This window comes from Macaca fascicularis, chromosome 7 (assembly GCF_037993035.2).
Source record: "Macaca fascicularis isolate 582-1 chromosome 7, T2T-MFA8v1.1".
Taxonomy (NCBI): Eukaryota; Metazoa; Chordata; class Mammalia; order Primates; family Cercopithecidae; genus Macaca; species Macaca fascicularis.
This window is the reverse complement of record NC_088381.1, coordinates 58,874,972-58,890,113: the sequence shown is the minus strand read 5'-3', so window position 1 is coordinate 58,890,113 and position 15,142 is coordinate 58,874,972. Positions and strand designations below refer to the sequence as shown.

The window sequence follows — 15,142 nt, the reverse complement described above, 5'->3', positions numbered from 1 at the left end:
ATAGCAAGACCTTATCACTAAAAAGAAAAAAAAAATAGGCATCAGAAATTCACCATAGCAGCCAAACAAATGTCCCACTCCAGTGCAACGCAAAACATGTCCAATTTAATGAAAATCAATAATGAACTTTTCTATAAGGAAACCATCTAGCCAATTGACAAGTATTTTTGAATATATACACACACACACACACACATATATATATATATGAAGATTTTAAGGATGGTTAAAGGATTACCCTCAGATCCCAACAGTGAAATGTAAATGAATCCATATAATCAAAAGGAAATTCGAATTTTTATTTTTGATATCTTTCATAATATACATTTTCTTCACCAATTCTGTGTCTTGGAAAATATTGTAAGGAAATAACCAAATATGGAATTAGACTTATGTTCAAAAACATTAACTATAATGATAATGAAGGGAAATTAGAAATAATATAAATATCCAATGATAGAAAATGACTAAATATATTGTGGTACAGCCATTTATGCTGTCATTAAAATCATATTTTGGAATCTTTTTTGTCACTATAAAGTCATCACGATGTAAATAAAATGGAGTTCAAAAGCACGATGAAAAATGCTACATGGATAAACATGTATGTATGCAAATAACAGAGAGTAGAAAGCTAAAAGGTTAATAATGGTTTTCTCAAAGAGGTCAGATGATAGATTATTATTTCTAAAATCTCAACAATGAACATGTATTACTTATATAATTAATACAATTATACAACTTTTGCAAGCCCTAAGAAGTCCGTAGAACATTCTGGGATCCAATATATGCCCCTTTGTGTCAAGATATGACAGTTGCTTTCAAACCAGGCCTGGAAATTTTTATGGACCCCCGAGGATAATTCTGCTTTTTGCCTGATTTTACCTCTCTGAACTTAGTGATGTCGGCAGGGTTCCTCTGGGAGTCACTTAAAGTCATTTTGGGTGTGGATATTTTTCTTATTTGGCTTACCTTATAGATTATCTTAGTTCAGGCTGCTATAACAGATTGCCATAGACTGGGTTGCTTAAACAACAAACATTATTTCTTACAGTTATAGAGGCTGAGAAGTCCAAGATCAAGGTGCTGGTAGATCTGGTGTCTGGTGAGCATCCTCTTCCTGATTTGCAGATGATACCATCTCATTGGATTCTCATATGGCAAAAACAGGGCAAGAGAGAGAGCCCTCTTGGATCCCTTTTATAAGAGCACTAATTCCACTCATAGGGGCTCTGCCCTCATGACCTAATTATCTCCTAAAGCCCCACTTAAAAATACCTTCACATTGGAAGTTAGATTTCAACATATGAATTTGGGGAAACATAGATATTCAGTCCTTAAAACATATTGCTTGACCTTTACCTTCATCTGGTCCTGGCTGCACGAAATTGTGCTGGAACTTCTTGATGTTGGAGGCATGTTTTCTTCTGCTGGTAAAATGCTTCCTCCTTGCCATACTCCTTTCATGCTTTAAGTGGTAATGTGTGAAAGGTGGTCAATTCGCTGTGTACAGATCATTTCGCACACAGGCTTTTAGTGGCCTAGCCTCTCTGGCTCCCACATTTGCCAGATTTTCTCACATACCAGCAGGAAAAAGATACAAGAGGAGCCTTCTGGGTCACAGAGACTCAAGAACAGTGGAGCATCATTTCAGGGAGATCGAACACACTTGTTTTTGCCATTTTCTCTTCTGTTATCTAACCAAACCAAGGCACCCTTTTCTCAAAATGTGGGAAATGAATGAAACCAAATATGCACTAACAAACTTCTGTGAGCTGGTCATATTTAGCCAAGTACAAAAGCACATGTACAGATGATTAATAGGTGCCCAAACTCAAAATGGAGACCAAATTTTCAAACCATCTGACTTAAAGATTCGTGCATATGAGATCAGCAAGTTTTTTCCAAAAATAATCATGTCCACAGATTCCTATCATCATTGTATTGATTCTCAATTTTTATTTAATTTGATTTTATTAAAGTCCTTAATGAAAAACTTTTCTTGCACAATCATTAAATCTCTTGTGGCTCTTATGTGGCTTTGGAGGAAAAATAATACTATGAAAAGGTGGTTGCTGAAGGGTGATTTAATCAGCATTCTCATAAATTATACAACTTTTCTGTCTGCTTTGCGTAGAGGGAAAAGTCTTAGGGCAGAAAGAGTATCTTCCATATTTTAATTTGATTTCCACGCCTAATTATTTTTTGCTTAAACTCAACACACTCGTGATTTTACAAGGACGACAATGTTGTGGGATGAAATAAAGCTTTGTAAAACTTCTACACTTACTTTTCTTTGTTGGAAATTGAACTCTCACTATAATCCAAGGATATAGTCCACAGAGGGAACTTATTTTATTTCTATGTTAAATCAAAGACAATGTAAAGCTGATAAATTTACTAGTCTCTTCGAAAAAAAAAAAAAGTGTAGCCAGAAAAATTACCAAGTATGAGCAATAGAATTTTTAAAAGCCAGTTTCTATCAATTTTTCCAGGTATGCAAGCTCACACCTTCTCCCTCAAACCACCAGTTATATGAAAAAAGCCTTTAAAATCCTGTTAATTTTTTCATTGAAATTCTTTGCACATTTTTCCAGTGCTTTTCACTGCCAAATTCTAGACCAAATCTTAATTTATTTTATTGACAAACCTGAGATATTACAGTATCTTGTATTTCCTCTCTCTATTCTCTCACCTGCTGACCTATTCAACACCTAAACTGTTGCTTTTATTATATAAATTACCTAATGAAAACACTCATAATTATCTCTGCAATCAAACCCAAGCTTTTCAGATTGGTAGGAAAACAAAAATAACAGCGATAATATTAATAGTGGCTAATTTTTACTTATAAAATATTTATTTTTCAGATACTTTTCTAAATATTTTATAAGGACTTCACTCATTAGTTCTCACAAAAACTCCATGAGGGAAGTAAAATAATGCACCTGTTTGTCAGATGTGGAGGTGGAGGACAGAAAGGTAGAGTTGACTCTACTACCAGGGACCAGTATGGTGGGAATTTCAGCCATGACCACTTGGGTAGGGGAAATCCCTCAGGCCTGGGCTAAAGCTGGAAAATGAAAAAGAAAAAATGAACCAGGGTAGTTAGAACAATGCTATCCAAGTAGATCGTTTGAATAGTTGTTGAAAGGGAAGCCAATAGCAGTAGAGAAGTCATGGGGAGTCTTTATTATAAACAATGAACACAGGGATTTATGAGCCAAAGAGCCTGGAGCTGAAGATATCAGGAACAGGTCAAAGTAAAAGCAGATCTGATTTATTGTAAGAACAAAAGGAGAGGGTCAGTATCTGCTCTTATTGCATGGTACTGAGACAAGTCAGAAGACTCAAAGCTTCAAGAAAAGGCAGAAAAGCAATGGTTCTATTTATTCCAGAATTATCTAAATGCAACTCTTTAAGTTTCACTTCTTCCATAAAATTTTCTCTGGACAGTTTACCTACATGCTATTACTCCTCTGATCCCATACAACATGCATTGTCTACAAATGACAAGCTATATTATGATTTATTATTTGATGTTGTATTTATGTAGTTATATATGTCCCTCCTGGTTCTAAGGAGGATTTACAGGTACTTACTGGGTATTATCATTTAGCTTTTCATGTCTTCTCTTTGTGTACAATTCCCTATTGATTATTCCTCCATCAGATTGACTGTGCTTTCCAAACTCAGCATAGCTGTAGCAGACCTAGTAAGAGGCTACTTTTGTCCTTGCTCTCAGAGCTCTGGTTTTATTCTGGTTTCCACTCTTCCTCCATGAGACAGAAACATAGAGCCTCAACCTCCATCCCCAGGGGAGAGTCCTGATGGGTCCAAACCAATCACAGGGAGACGCATGGAGAAGAGGGGAAAAGGCATCCTGCATTGGCTCAGGAGTGGGCATGAGACAAAGTGCTGACTGATGAGGGGTGGACAAGAATCTCTCAGGAGATCCTGGTAAAATTTTCCACATTCTTAAGAAGGACATATGAGAAAAAGAAGTCTTTTTTCTCCTTCGGGACACTGTCTAAACTAAATGACATTCCTGGAGCTACTGACACCCTTTGAAACCATGAGTGAAAGCAGCCTTATGATGAAGCTGATGCTAAAGATGGCAGAGAGATGAAGAATTCTGGGTCTGTGCAGACACAAAGGTGTCTTTCAGCCACTAAAAGTGCTGTGCCCTCTTCCTTTCTCCTCTGGACTTCCAGTATGAAATAGTAAACTTCCTTAGGACAGTTTGATCCTGGGTGATCCTTTGCAGCCATAGTTGTCCTAACTGATGGCCTAGCATAACTCTTGACACATAGTAGGTACTGTATTACCATTAATTGATAAATTGGATCAGTAGTTCAATATATTATTTGCTTTTATAATAGTTAAGATTGCTTTATCATAAAATAAGAGAAATTATCACAAAACAGTGTATTTGATTAGCTATCATGGAAACTGATATCTGTTTTTAAATTTTTAATAAGAAAATAATACTACAGCAAAAGTTCTGTGTAAAGATATAATATGACATGATTTTACATATCATTGTGACAATATGGTTTTAGACTATAGTTACAAATATTAGTTACTAGCAAACTTCAACATATAAGAGCTGTTTCTAAAATAAGAAATTTAAAATATAGATTATAGAATAGGTTATTATTTAATACAACAGTGCTATATTTCCATATCACTAAAATTTTTAAAACAGTTTTACATATATGAGTTTATTTGTAATACTTTATACACTACTTCATTGTCTCACGCCTAAAGCAGTTCATTATAAAAATTAGGAACTTGATGTGTCATTTGGGAATGAATTTAAAAAAAGCATGTTGTTAGATTATTCCATGGTTTCAAATGTCTCAATTTAATTTTGCCTCTGTTTTACCTGCCTAAAATAGGTCATATATTTCCATGAATAGCTGAGAAGAATTATCCCAGGTTGGGACTATTTTTTAAGGGTTTTAGACAAGTTTTTTCATTTGCTTTCTAACATGAAGCTAAGGAGACAAATCCTTTACTCCCTAATTAAAACTCACAGTTTCACAGCTGAGATAGGAACTGAAGAGTAAATATGTACTTCAGTTTTGGTAACCATAGTTCTAGCACAGTGACCCGAGCTCAGTTTAACCTAACTTCTTAAGCACTCTAATATTGGTTGGTTCTAGCACGTTGAATCTGCTGTCGAGAATTAATGTCACAGAGGGCAATGGAGCAGATGCAAGAAAACAGATTTGGTCTCAATTTTCTGTGACCCGAGTGCATTGTCTAAACCCTGAGCCACATGGCATCAGGGATCAACATTTTATTTTCTTGGTCTTGGTCATATTCTGAAACATGAAAGGAAACTCCAGGAACTGTCCCGCTGAGATCATTCTGAGACAAAGGAGTAAGAAGTTAAGGGCCTCAGCAACTTCAGGGTCTCGGGTTACAGTTTAGAGCCAAATGCTGAGCAGAAAAGGGTGAACTAGCAGAGCAAAGCCTTTCTCTCGCTTTTACCAGATTGTGCCTTGGCAGTAGGATATAGAATGACTCCATTTTTGAAGTCACATTCACAGAAATAAAGATATAGGGAAGAAAAGATTAAACAGGATCCGTTAAAACACTGACTCCTTTTCTTTCGGAGAATGTGGACATTTAAATATTTAATTTGTCAAGGAGATGACATAAAGAAAACAGTTTGATGTCTAGAACTTGTACTTACTTAGTAGGCATATTGGTCTGCTTGGGCTTCCATAACAAAATATCACAGACCAAGTGGCTTAAACAACAGATGTTTATTTTCTCACAGTTCTAGAGACTGGGAGTTCACGATCAAGGCACTAGCAGAGTTGGTTTCTTGTTAGGCCTTTCTTCCTGGCTTGTAGATGGTCACCTTGTCACTGTACCCTCACAGGACTTTTCCTCTTTGTATGCACAGGGAGAGACAGAGAGAGAGAGAGAGAGAGAGAGAGAGAGAGATTGATTTGGTTTCTCATCCTCTTCTTATAAGGACACCAGTCTTATCGGATTGGTGCCCTATTCATGACCTATTTAATTTTAATCACCTCCTCAAAACATCCTGACTCCAAATACAGTCATATTGTGGGTTAGGACTCCAAAATATGAATCTTTGAGCACAGGGGCGGGGGACAAAATTTAGTCCATATCAGTAAGTAAACATGAATTTTCTTGAATGTGAAGTGTGGTCGTTTGTTAGGGCTGCCATAACAAAATCCCAGACCGGCCGCTTAAATAACAGATTTATTTTTCTCACACTTCTGGAGACTGGAAGTCCAAGCTTGAGGTGCTGACAGGGTTGGCTTCTTCGAAGGCCCCTCTTTGTGGCTTGCAGATGGTTTCCCTCTCACTGTGTCCTCACACGGTCACTTCTAGGTCTCTGGGTCATATATGTTCTAATCTCTTCTTCTTACAAGGACACGAGGCAGACCGGAGCAAGGTCCACAGTAGCAGCCTCAATTTACCTTCATTCCCTTTTTAATGGCCTGTCTCTAAGTACAGTTACATTCTGAGATATTGGGGCTGAGGACTTCCACATATGAATTTTAGGGGGACATAATTCAGCCCACAGCATGAAGTTAGAGATACTGAAATTATAGGTGCTGTATAGCATGAAGTTAGAGATACTGAAATTATAGGTGCTGTATTGAAGTAAAAACTATGCCTTGGTGGTATCAATTCATGATAAAATCTACTCAGCCAGCCGTACTCAAGACTTTAAGGACATATCCATAAGAGTTGTCCAAATTTTACCAAATCTGTTGTTTTTCTTCCTTCATTATCTTATGGGCTAAATAATCACAAAATCATATTGTATTGCATAGTGGTTCTATTAGCATTCAATGCTAACATGCTTATAAATTTCCATTTTTTTGGTATTTGATTCATGACTTTTTTTTTTTTTTTTTTTTTTTTGAGTTGGAGTCCCTCTGTCACCCAGGCTGGAGTGCAGTGGTGCAATCTCAGCTCACTGCAGTCTCCACCTCCTAGCTTCAAGCCATCTTCCACCTCAGCCTCCCCAGTAGCTGAGATGGAGCACGTGCCACCAAGCCTGGCTAATTTTTGCATTTTTTTTTTTTTAGTAGAGATGGGGATTCACCATGTTGGCCAGGCTGGTCTTGAACTCCTGGCCTAAAGTGATCCACCCAACTTGGCCTCTCAAAGTGCTGGGATTATAGGGGTGAGCCACTGTGTCTGGCCATGATTCATGAGTTTTTAAATGCCTAAGCACATGGTACATTTTTCATTGACATTATGTTGGTGCTTGCAAGATTAAATGCACTGTGGAAAGATAATGTGTCCTGTATGAAAATAATTATTTTTAATTATTTTAAATGTGTTGAAGATTGCTTTATGTCTTAGACTTACCCAAATTTTATAACTGTTCCATGTGTATTTGAGAAAGAATGTATGTTTTGATCATTAGGTGCTGGTCCCATATGTAGCTATTAAATCTAGGTTATTAATTGTGTTTTCAAATTTTCCAATCTGTGTAATAGGTGTGTATGTATGTGTAAGTGGGGGGCTGTATGTCTGCTCAACCTAAAATTACTGAGATGGGTAGTGAAATTTCCTAATATAATGGTGAATTTGTCACATTTTCCTTGTAATTAGTTTAAGATTTGTAATATATACATATATATGTGTGTGTGTGTGTGTATGTGTGTGTGTGTGTATATATATGTATATATTTTAGACAGGGTCTTGCTCTGCCATCTAGACTGGAGTGCAGTGGCTTGATCTCAACTCACTGCAGCCGTTGCCTCCAAGGCTCAAGTGATCCTCCTACCTCAGCCTCCCAAGTAGCTGGGGCCACAGGTGTGTACCACCACACCCGGCTGTGTTTTATATATTTTGATGCAAATTTAGGTGGTCGTGTTTAGTATTATCTTTCTCTGATGAAGTGAAACTGTTATCATTATTGAGTAATTTCATACACTTGGTGTTTTGTCTCAAAAACCACTTTGTTTGACACTAATATAGAGATATCAGCTTTTTGATTAGTATTTGCCTGCTGTACTTTTTTTCATCTTTTACTTTTGACATTGCTGTCATTGTCATGTTCTTGTGTTTTTAGTTACTCATAGTCAGCATGTAGGTAAAGTTGGTTTCCTTTTCATCTTCTAGCACACTTTCTGCCTTTTAACAGATGTGTTTAGACCCTCCACCTTTTTGTGTTATCACAGAAAGGTGATAAATTGATAAATATCAATTATTTGGCTTTACTTATCTTAAATGATTTTGTGCTATTTTAATATTTTTTCTATCTGTCTTTTTTCTACTTTCTTTTAAATTAGTCGCACACATATATTCTTACTCTATTATCTCTTGCCGACTATGAAAGATATGAACACTCTTTTTATTCTTTTAGGAGTTCATGTCATTCTTCATTGTAGAAATCTCAAGTTATTTTGCTAAAGGAAAACTAAAGATGATTGAAAACAAAAATTGAGCACTGAGTAGGAAAAAAAAAAATGCTGTACTGTCAAGCCAAGGACTAGGTCCAACAAAGTCAAAGTAGACTTTCAGGAATGAGGTAGGGAAAGGAGAAATGTGGTAGGTCTTCTAAAACTGAAAGACTGTGGCCTGTCTCTGTTTCATATCAATCAGGAAAACAAAGCTGCAGAATGTTGCCGGCTGACTGACAATGTCTGAGTTTGTCACTGGGTGAGTTCTGGCCTGGTTGAAGGTGTTCTGTTGTGTGCATGTGGTGTCGGTCTGAGGATTGTAGAGTCAAAATGCCTCTCCCTTGTACTTTACAGGCCATAGACAGGATACGTTGGCCTGTCGGGGGAGCACCTGGTAGGTGAGCCAAGTGACCAGGTCAGGATCTATTGGTCTCTTTGATCTGTTCAATGAAATTCCAATTGGATGTTAAACCCTCTCATTCTATCCTGCATGTCTTTGTGTATCATATCTCTTTAATTGTCTCTAATTCCTTGCCCTACAGTGTTGTCTCTGTGCAATGTCTTCATATCTGGTGTACAGCTTGCAGTGACAAGAGTCTTCAGAATACCTAGATCACAATACTGAGAAGTGTAAAAAGTGTTTTTAATCAAATCGAGTATTAAATTTCATCAAATATATTTTAATTATCTAGTGAAATATATTTTCTCCCCTTTCACTTATTAAATATAATAACATTTACAGAGAAATTATAACATGCAAGGCACTATGCTAAGTGGTTCATAGGTTTTATCCTATTTAATCTTCAAAACCGTGCTGGGAGGGTACAAAAGGATGTTGCGTAGGACTTTTCATTGCCTCATAATTTTGGTGACAGCTAAAGCCAAGAGCAACAGGTGCAAAATGGGGGAAGAAGCATCTCTCTCTCCTGAGATTAGCTGGAAGGCCCAAGATGGCAGGACAGGGAGAGAGGCACTAGATGGACAAGCTGAACTCCCACCATTTCATAAGGCAAGTGTGCTTCTTGAGAGCCCATGGACCAGATGGAAAAGAGAGAAAGCATCAAAACTATGGCACTCCTCAAAGGCCCTGGCTGGGGGCTTGCCTATAGCAAGGGAACCTCACTCGACAGGATGAAGACGGTGGCTATGCCTAGGGCAGGAGCAGGGAGAGAGGTCATGAGAAGGCAGCCAGTGATTTAGTCTGTCTGAGTTACGATAACAAAAAATAACAATAACCAGGTGACTTATAAACAACAAACATTTATTTCTCAGTTCTGGAGGCTGGGAAGTCCACGATCAAGGCCCTATCATATTTGGTGTCTGCAAAGAGTCCACTTCCTCCTAGATGGTGCCTTCTTGCTGTGTGTGTCCTCACAAGTGGAAGGGGCAAGGCCGCTCTCTGGGGCCTCTTTTATAAGGGAACTAATCCCATTCATGAGGGCTCGTGCCTCATGACCCACTCACCTCCCAAAGGCCCCATTTCATACCACCATCATTTTAGAATTTCAACATATAAATTTGGGGAGACACAAACATTCAGACCATATTAGCCAGGAAGGTCGTATCTCTCATCAGTCAGGGCACAATGGAACATGGTGGTGGTGATAAGACGCCAATGAAGAGTCCTTTGAGAAGCCTCATCAAAGGACCAGGATGTGGCCCCTGTCATGCCAGAGGGCATGACCATCCAGAGAGAATGACAGATAGCACCAGCTAATTAAAAAGGTACTTTCCCCTTTGCCTCCCTCCCCTTCCAATTTCCCCAGCCCTGGAAGAGCAACAAATAGCAGAGCCAGTAGAAGAAAGAAGAAAGGAAAATAAAAAGAGGAGGAGGAAGAGAAGGCCAAGCACAGGAAAGGGGAAAGACTGACCATGCCTGCTTTCCGCACTGTGGCTTTTCTTACCGGGCCAGGGGTCAGCATAAGCTGAAGGGAGATGGAGGGATGGAAGACGAGGAGACACATGTTTCGCACTGGAGAATGTCATCTAGTTTCTATTTAAACCAGACTGGATTTTTACAAAACATTTTAGTGTGGACATTTTCAAATATATACAAAAGCAGCAAGAAGAATACAATTACTCCCCGAGTGCCAATCACCCAACTTCAACTATTATCAATCTTTTACTGGTTGTGGTTTCTCCCCCCTTCTTTTTTTTTCTGGACTATTTCAAAATCAAACTTTAAATACTTCATCATTTCACTAAAACACACTTCATGTGCATCTCTAACAGCTACGGGGATATCTTTTTGATATACTCACAATGCTACTGTTATATTTCACAAAATACAAAGTAATTATAATAGACTTTTTGATACCCTAAATAAAATGAGGCTGCTCTTATGGTTGAAACTCAATGAGAAGCTGGGGGAATCTGCCCAAGATTTCATCCAATGATGGAAAAAGACAACATGATTACACGGTGTGAAGATAGTGCCAGGGGAAAAAATAAAATTGTTTCTAGATAGTGGCAAGTTCAACATACCCAACAAACCAGTCATTCATGTTTGAGCAAAATGTAAACTCTGCATTATTCATAATTGGTCAGGCACAAACCAAAAAGGGGATACCCGGCCTAACTATGTAGTTTCGAACTTCAGTAGATAGCGATGCTCTCTAGTGATGAAATTTGCTTCTACGTGTTTCTTTGCCAAAGACTTCCTTTATCCACAATAATTCACACTCCCCAGTAAAATATCATTTAAAATGGGCAACTTGCTATAGATGTTATTGTTCAATTCTTGTTCAGTGATATTGCTTAATCTTTCTAAAGACCTCAGTTTTTTCATCTGTAAAATGGGGATAAAACTAGTATCTACCAGATAGGTTGTGTGAGATGAAATTTAAAAAGCAATTGTACGTAAGGATGTATGCAGTACTGTGCTTGCAGCATAATAAATGCTCAATTTATCCATTTATTTATTCAACAAATATTTAATTAATTGTTTTGGTTTAGCAGGCATTCCTCCAAAGGCTAGGAATGTAGCACTGGACAGGAACAGGAACACTCTGTCTTGAAGGGTACATCGCAATGGAGGTGAAAGAGACTAGGTAACAAATCACCCAATTTATCACTTAATTACAATGGTAATCGATTTGATGAAGAAGTATATAGTGAGATTACAGTGGAACCTGAGCTAATCTGAAAGTCTGACAAAGCTTTCTGGATATGCTGACAGATGATCTTTTCCAGCTCATCTGGCAGTCTGTTAGAGATAATGCAATTTGCAGTATACATGCCTATAAATATAGAAAGAATCCAAGGCGTTTTTCTCCCTCCTGGACTGGTGAGTTGGTGGATGTCCCATGTGGTTGTGCAATTGTAGATTAAATAGCAGAATAAACCTGAGACTGTACCAATTTTATTCTGCTCTTTTTGAGCCAGGATATACTTATTCTCATGGAAATAGTACATCCTTATGTGCAATTGTTTATCAGCAGGATCCTGTGCCTTTGGGTTCTCTTTTTCATCATTTATTTTAAAATGTTCCTCTCTTTTATTACTTCAGAAAAGATATTCTTTTAAGTTATCTATAATTCCCTGTTATACACTGTCTTTTCCTAAGGCATAATTCAGTTATTTGTGTTAATATAACGTTATCTGGTAATGGCTTTGATCCCAAATCTCATTTTTTAATCAAATTTCATAACCAGAAGAAAATAGAGAAATGAATCAGCCTATTGTCATCATTCATTCATTTATTCAGTCTATACCAAACCTTCTACAACATGCCACACACTCTTGTAAAAGGTGGGGATACCGTGGGAGCCAGACAGAGGGAGTTACTGCCCGCTTCAACAATAACTGTAGTGAGGGAAGGCAGACAATCAAGTATAAAATGAGACTATTTTACTCTGATAAGTGCAGAGGGATGAAAGAGTGAGTGACTGGAAATAATTTTAGATAGGATGGTCAGGAGAGATCTATCCTATGAGGTGACATATGGTTGAGAGATGAGACAAAGAGTCCCGCAGTAAGCCTGGAAAAGAGCATTTCAGGTTCCCACTTGCACCCTGTCCTCTGGCCCCAGCAAGTATCTCAATGTTGCAGAAGTAAACCATGAGTTGTAGGATTAAAGCTGTTGATGCTGCTCTTGGGGTATTGGGATACATCCTAGGCTTCACTGGAGTGTAATATCCTTGTGGATGCTAGATGGGGCAAGGCCAAGGAGGAAGGTTCCCTTTAGGTTTCCTTTGATGGAACCTGTGTCTGAAAGGTAAGCTAGAAGCTGATGGAAGAAAGGAAGGCAAGAGGCAATTGTTGATTAGAACTTTATCCTGCCAACTGCCTGCTAGCTGGGCCATGCCATTCGTTCATCTGTTTAGGGGATAAAAAGTGTATGCAAGTCTCTGATTGCATGGATGCAATGAAATTCACCTTGTATTTACTGAATCATCTCTCAGGCTTTTCGCAAAGAATCGACTGCTATCATCAGTTTTCAACATGGTCTCTTTCTGTAGCTTTATGAGAGACAATACCAGGACTTGCTGTCTTAAAAGACAATGAACCACAAAGTCTAAAATTGTGTAACTTTTTCTTATTTTCTAGCAGATCTCTTTGCTTATCTGACTGCATTGCAATAAGAGCTTCACAAGTACATTCTGTAGTAACACATCTCTGAGCACTTACCCAAATTTGTTCCAGAGACAGCCAAGAGAACCACCCTCTCCACTCTCCAGGGGCACAGCAAAAATACAAAGCCTGCCTGTTTACATCACAGAGTTGCACAATTGCAAGTCTGTAACAGCATAACAGCAACGGGCATTAACAAGGAGCGTCAGGCACCTCCCTTCCTTGAAGGAGCTCGCAGATGTAACTTTGTGACAAACAGGGCGTTTTCTCTCAGCCTGCTTGTCTCTTGTTAGCAACACAAAGTCTCCTTGGAAATGGAATTGTTTTTCTCAGTTCTCTGGTGCCATCTGGAGGTTTGATGTTAGATTCACAGCCAATAATTTAATTCTGCAAACAGGTCCAGGTGTCTGGCAAAGAAGCTCGAGTGGGTAACTCATAAATTAAGATCCTTAGTCTGCATCCATAAAGGGAAAGTGAAGCAGCGAGGTGAGAAAATGATTTAGGTACTTTTGACAACATGTTCTTCTTAATGTAAAATCAAACATCAGTAGCTATCATTTGTTTAAATGGGTGGAAAAGAAGGAGCTATGTAGATAGGTGTTCTACATTTTAAGGGGCCATTAGGCACTGTTCATTGCTTCACTTCACTTACATTGGGTAGACTTGAAGCTTAAATTGCGTTAGCTCAAGTTCAAGTGTTAGGAGGATAGTAGGAAAATATTGTATTTATTTATTTACTTTTTGAGACAGTCTCTGTCGCCCAGGCTGTAGTGCAGTGGCATGATCTTGGCTCACTGCAAACTTCGACTCCAGGGTTCAAGCAATTCTCCTGTCTCAGCCTCCCAAGTAGCTGGGACTACAGGCGCCCACCACCACGCCCAGCTAATTTTTGTAATTTTAGTAGAGACAGGGTTTCACCCTATTGGTCAGGCTGGTCTCAAACTCCTGACCTTGTGTCCGGAGTTTGTTCCTTCTGGTGGGTTCGTGGTCTTGCTGACTTCAGGAATGAAGTGTGACCTTTGCCGTGAGTGTTACAGCTCTTACAGGTGATGTGGACCCAAAGAGTGAGCAGTGGCAAGATTTATTGTGGAGAGCGCAAGAACAAACCTCCCACAGCCTGGAAGGGGACCTGAGCGGGTTGCAGCTGTGGGCTGGGGTAGCCAGCTTTTATGCCCTTATTTGTCCCCATCCATGTCCTGCTGATTGGTCCGTTTTACAGAGCACTGATTGGTCCATTTTATAGAGTGCTGATTGGTTCATTTTACAAATCTCTAGCTAGCTATGGAGCACTGATTGGTGCGTTTTTACAGAGCACTTATTGGAGCATTTTACAAACCTCTAGCTAGCTACAGAGCACTGATTGGTGCATTTTACAAACCTCTAGCTAGCTACAGAGCACTGATTGGTGCGCTTTACAATCCTAGCTACAGAGTGTTGATTGATGCATTTTACAGCCCTCTTGTAAGACAGGTAAGTTCTCCAAGTCTCCACTTGAACCAGGAAGTCCAGCTGGCTACACCTTTCAACCTCAGGTGATCTGCCTGTAGAGCCTTTTTATGTAAGGGCGTGAGTTCTGAAGACAGTTTGCATTGGTTCAAAGATGGGTGGGACGGCAGAGGGGGTCCATGGTCTCCATGATGCTGCCTGTTGGAGAAGGACTGGGGTATGTTGTGATGAAATAATATGCAGCACTGGACATTTTTTTCTTAAATTCCCATCAATACAAATTGATTTCTGAAACACGGAAACATTCTTGTTATCATAATAATTGTTGTTATAATATCAGTAATATCCTCTGATAATTATGCTGCATTTTATAGCTTGTAAAGAACTTTCACATATAGCAACATCAGGTAATTTTATTTTTTTATACATATTGTGTTAATATAAGCAAAGCACCTTGGACAGTACTTGGCACATAGTCAGTGCTATGTAAATGTTTAGTATATCATTATGATGAGCGGTAAACAGTCTCTAGTTACCTTGAATCTAAAAAGAATTTCTTCATAGTCTGTTACAGCCTATTGATGTGACTTTAAAACATAGCCAATGTAAGATTCTCTCTTCAATGAGAAAAGTAAATCATTGCCTAGAGAAAGTGAAGCTCTTGAAAATCGAGCTGTTTGTCCCATAACTGAATCTTAATAAATCCTAATATCACA

General features: G+C 38.5%; 1 long non-coding RNA gene across 1 annotated transcript; it reads right to left on the bottom strand.

The window, feature by feature from the left end:
* Nucleotides 1–346: 346 nt before the first annotated feature.
* LOC123574468 (uncharacterized) lies at nt 347–13,257 on the bottom strand. Its single transcript, XR_006699374.2, has 3 exons — nt 13,038–13,257; nt 5,705–5,906; nt 347–3,073 (listed from the first exon to the last, which is right to left on the bottom strand). It is a non-coding gene; the product is annotated as an uncharacterized lncRNA (long non-coding RNA).
* Nucleotides 13,258–15,142: the final 1,885 nt, after the last annotated feature.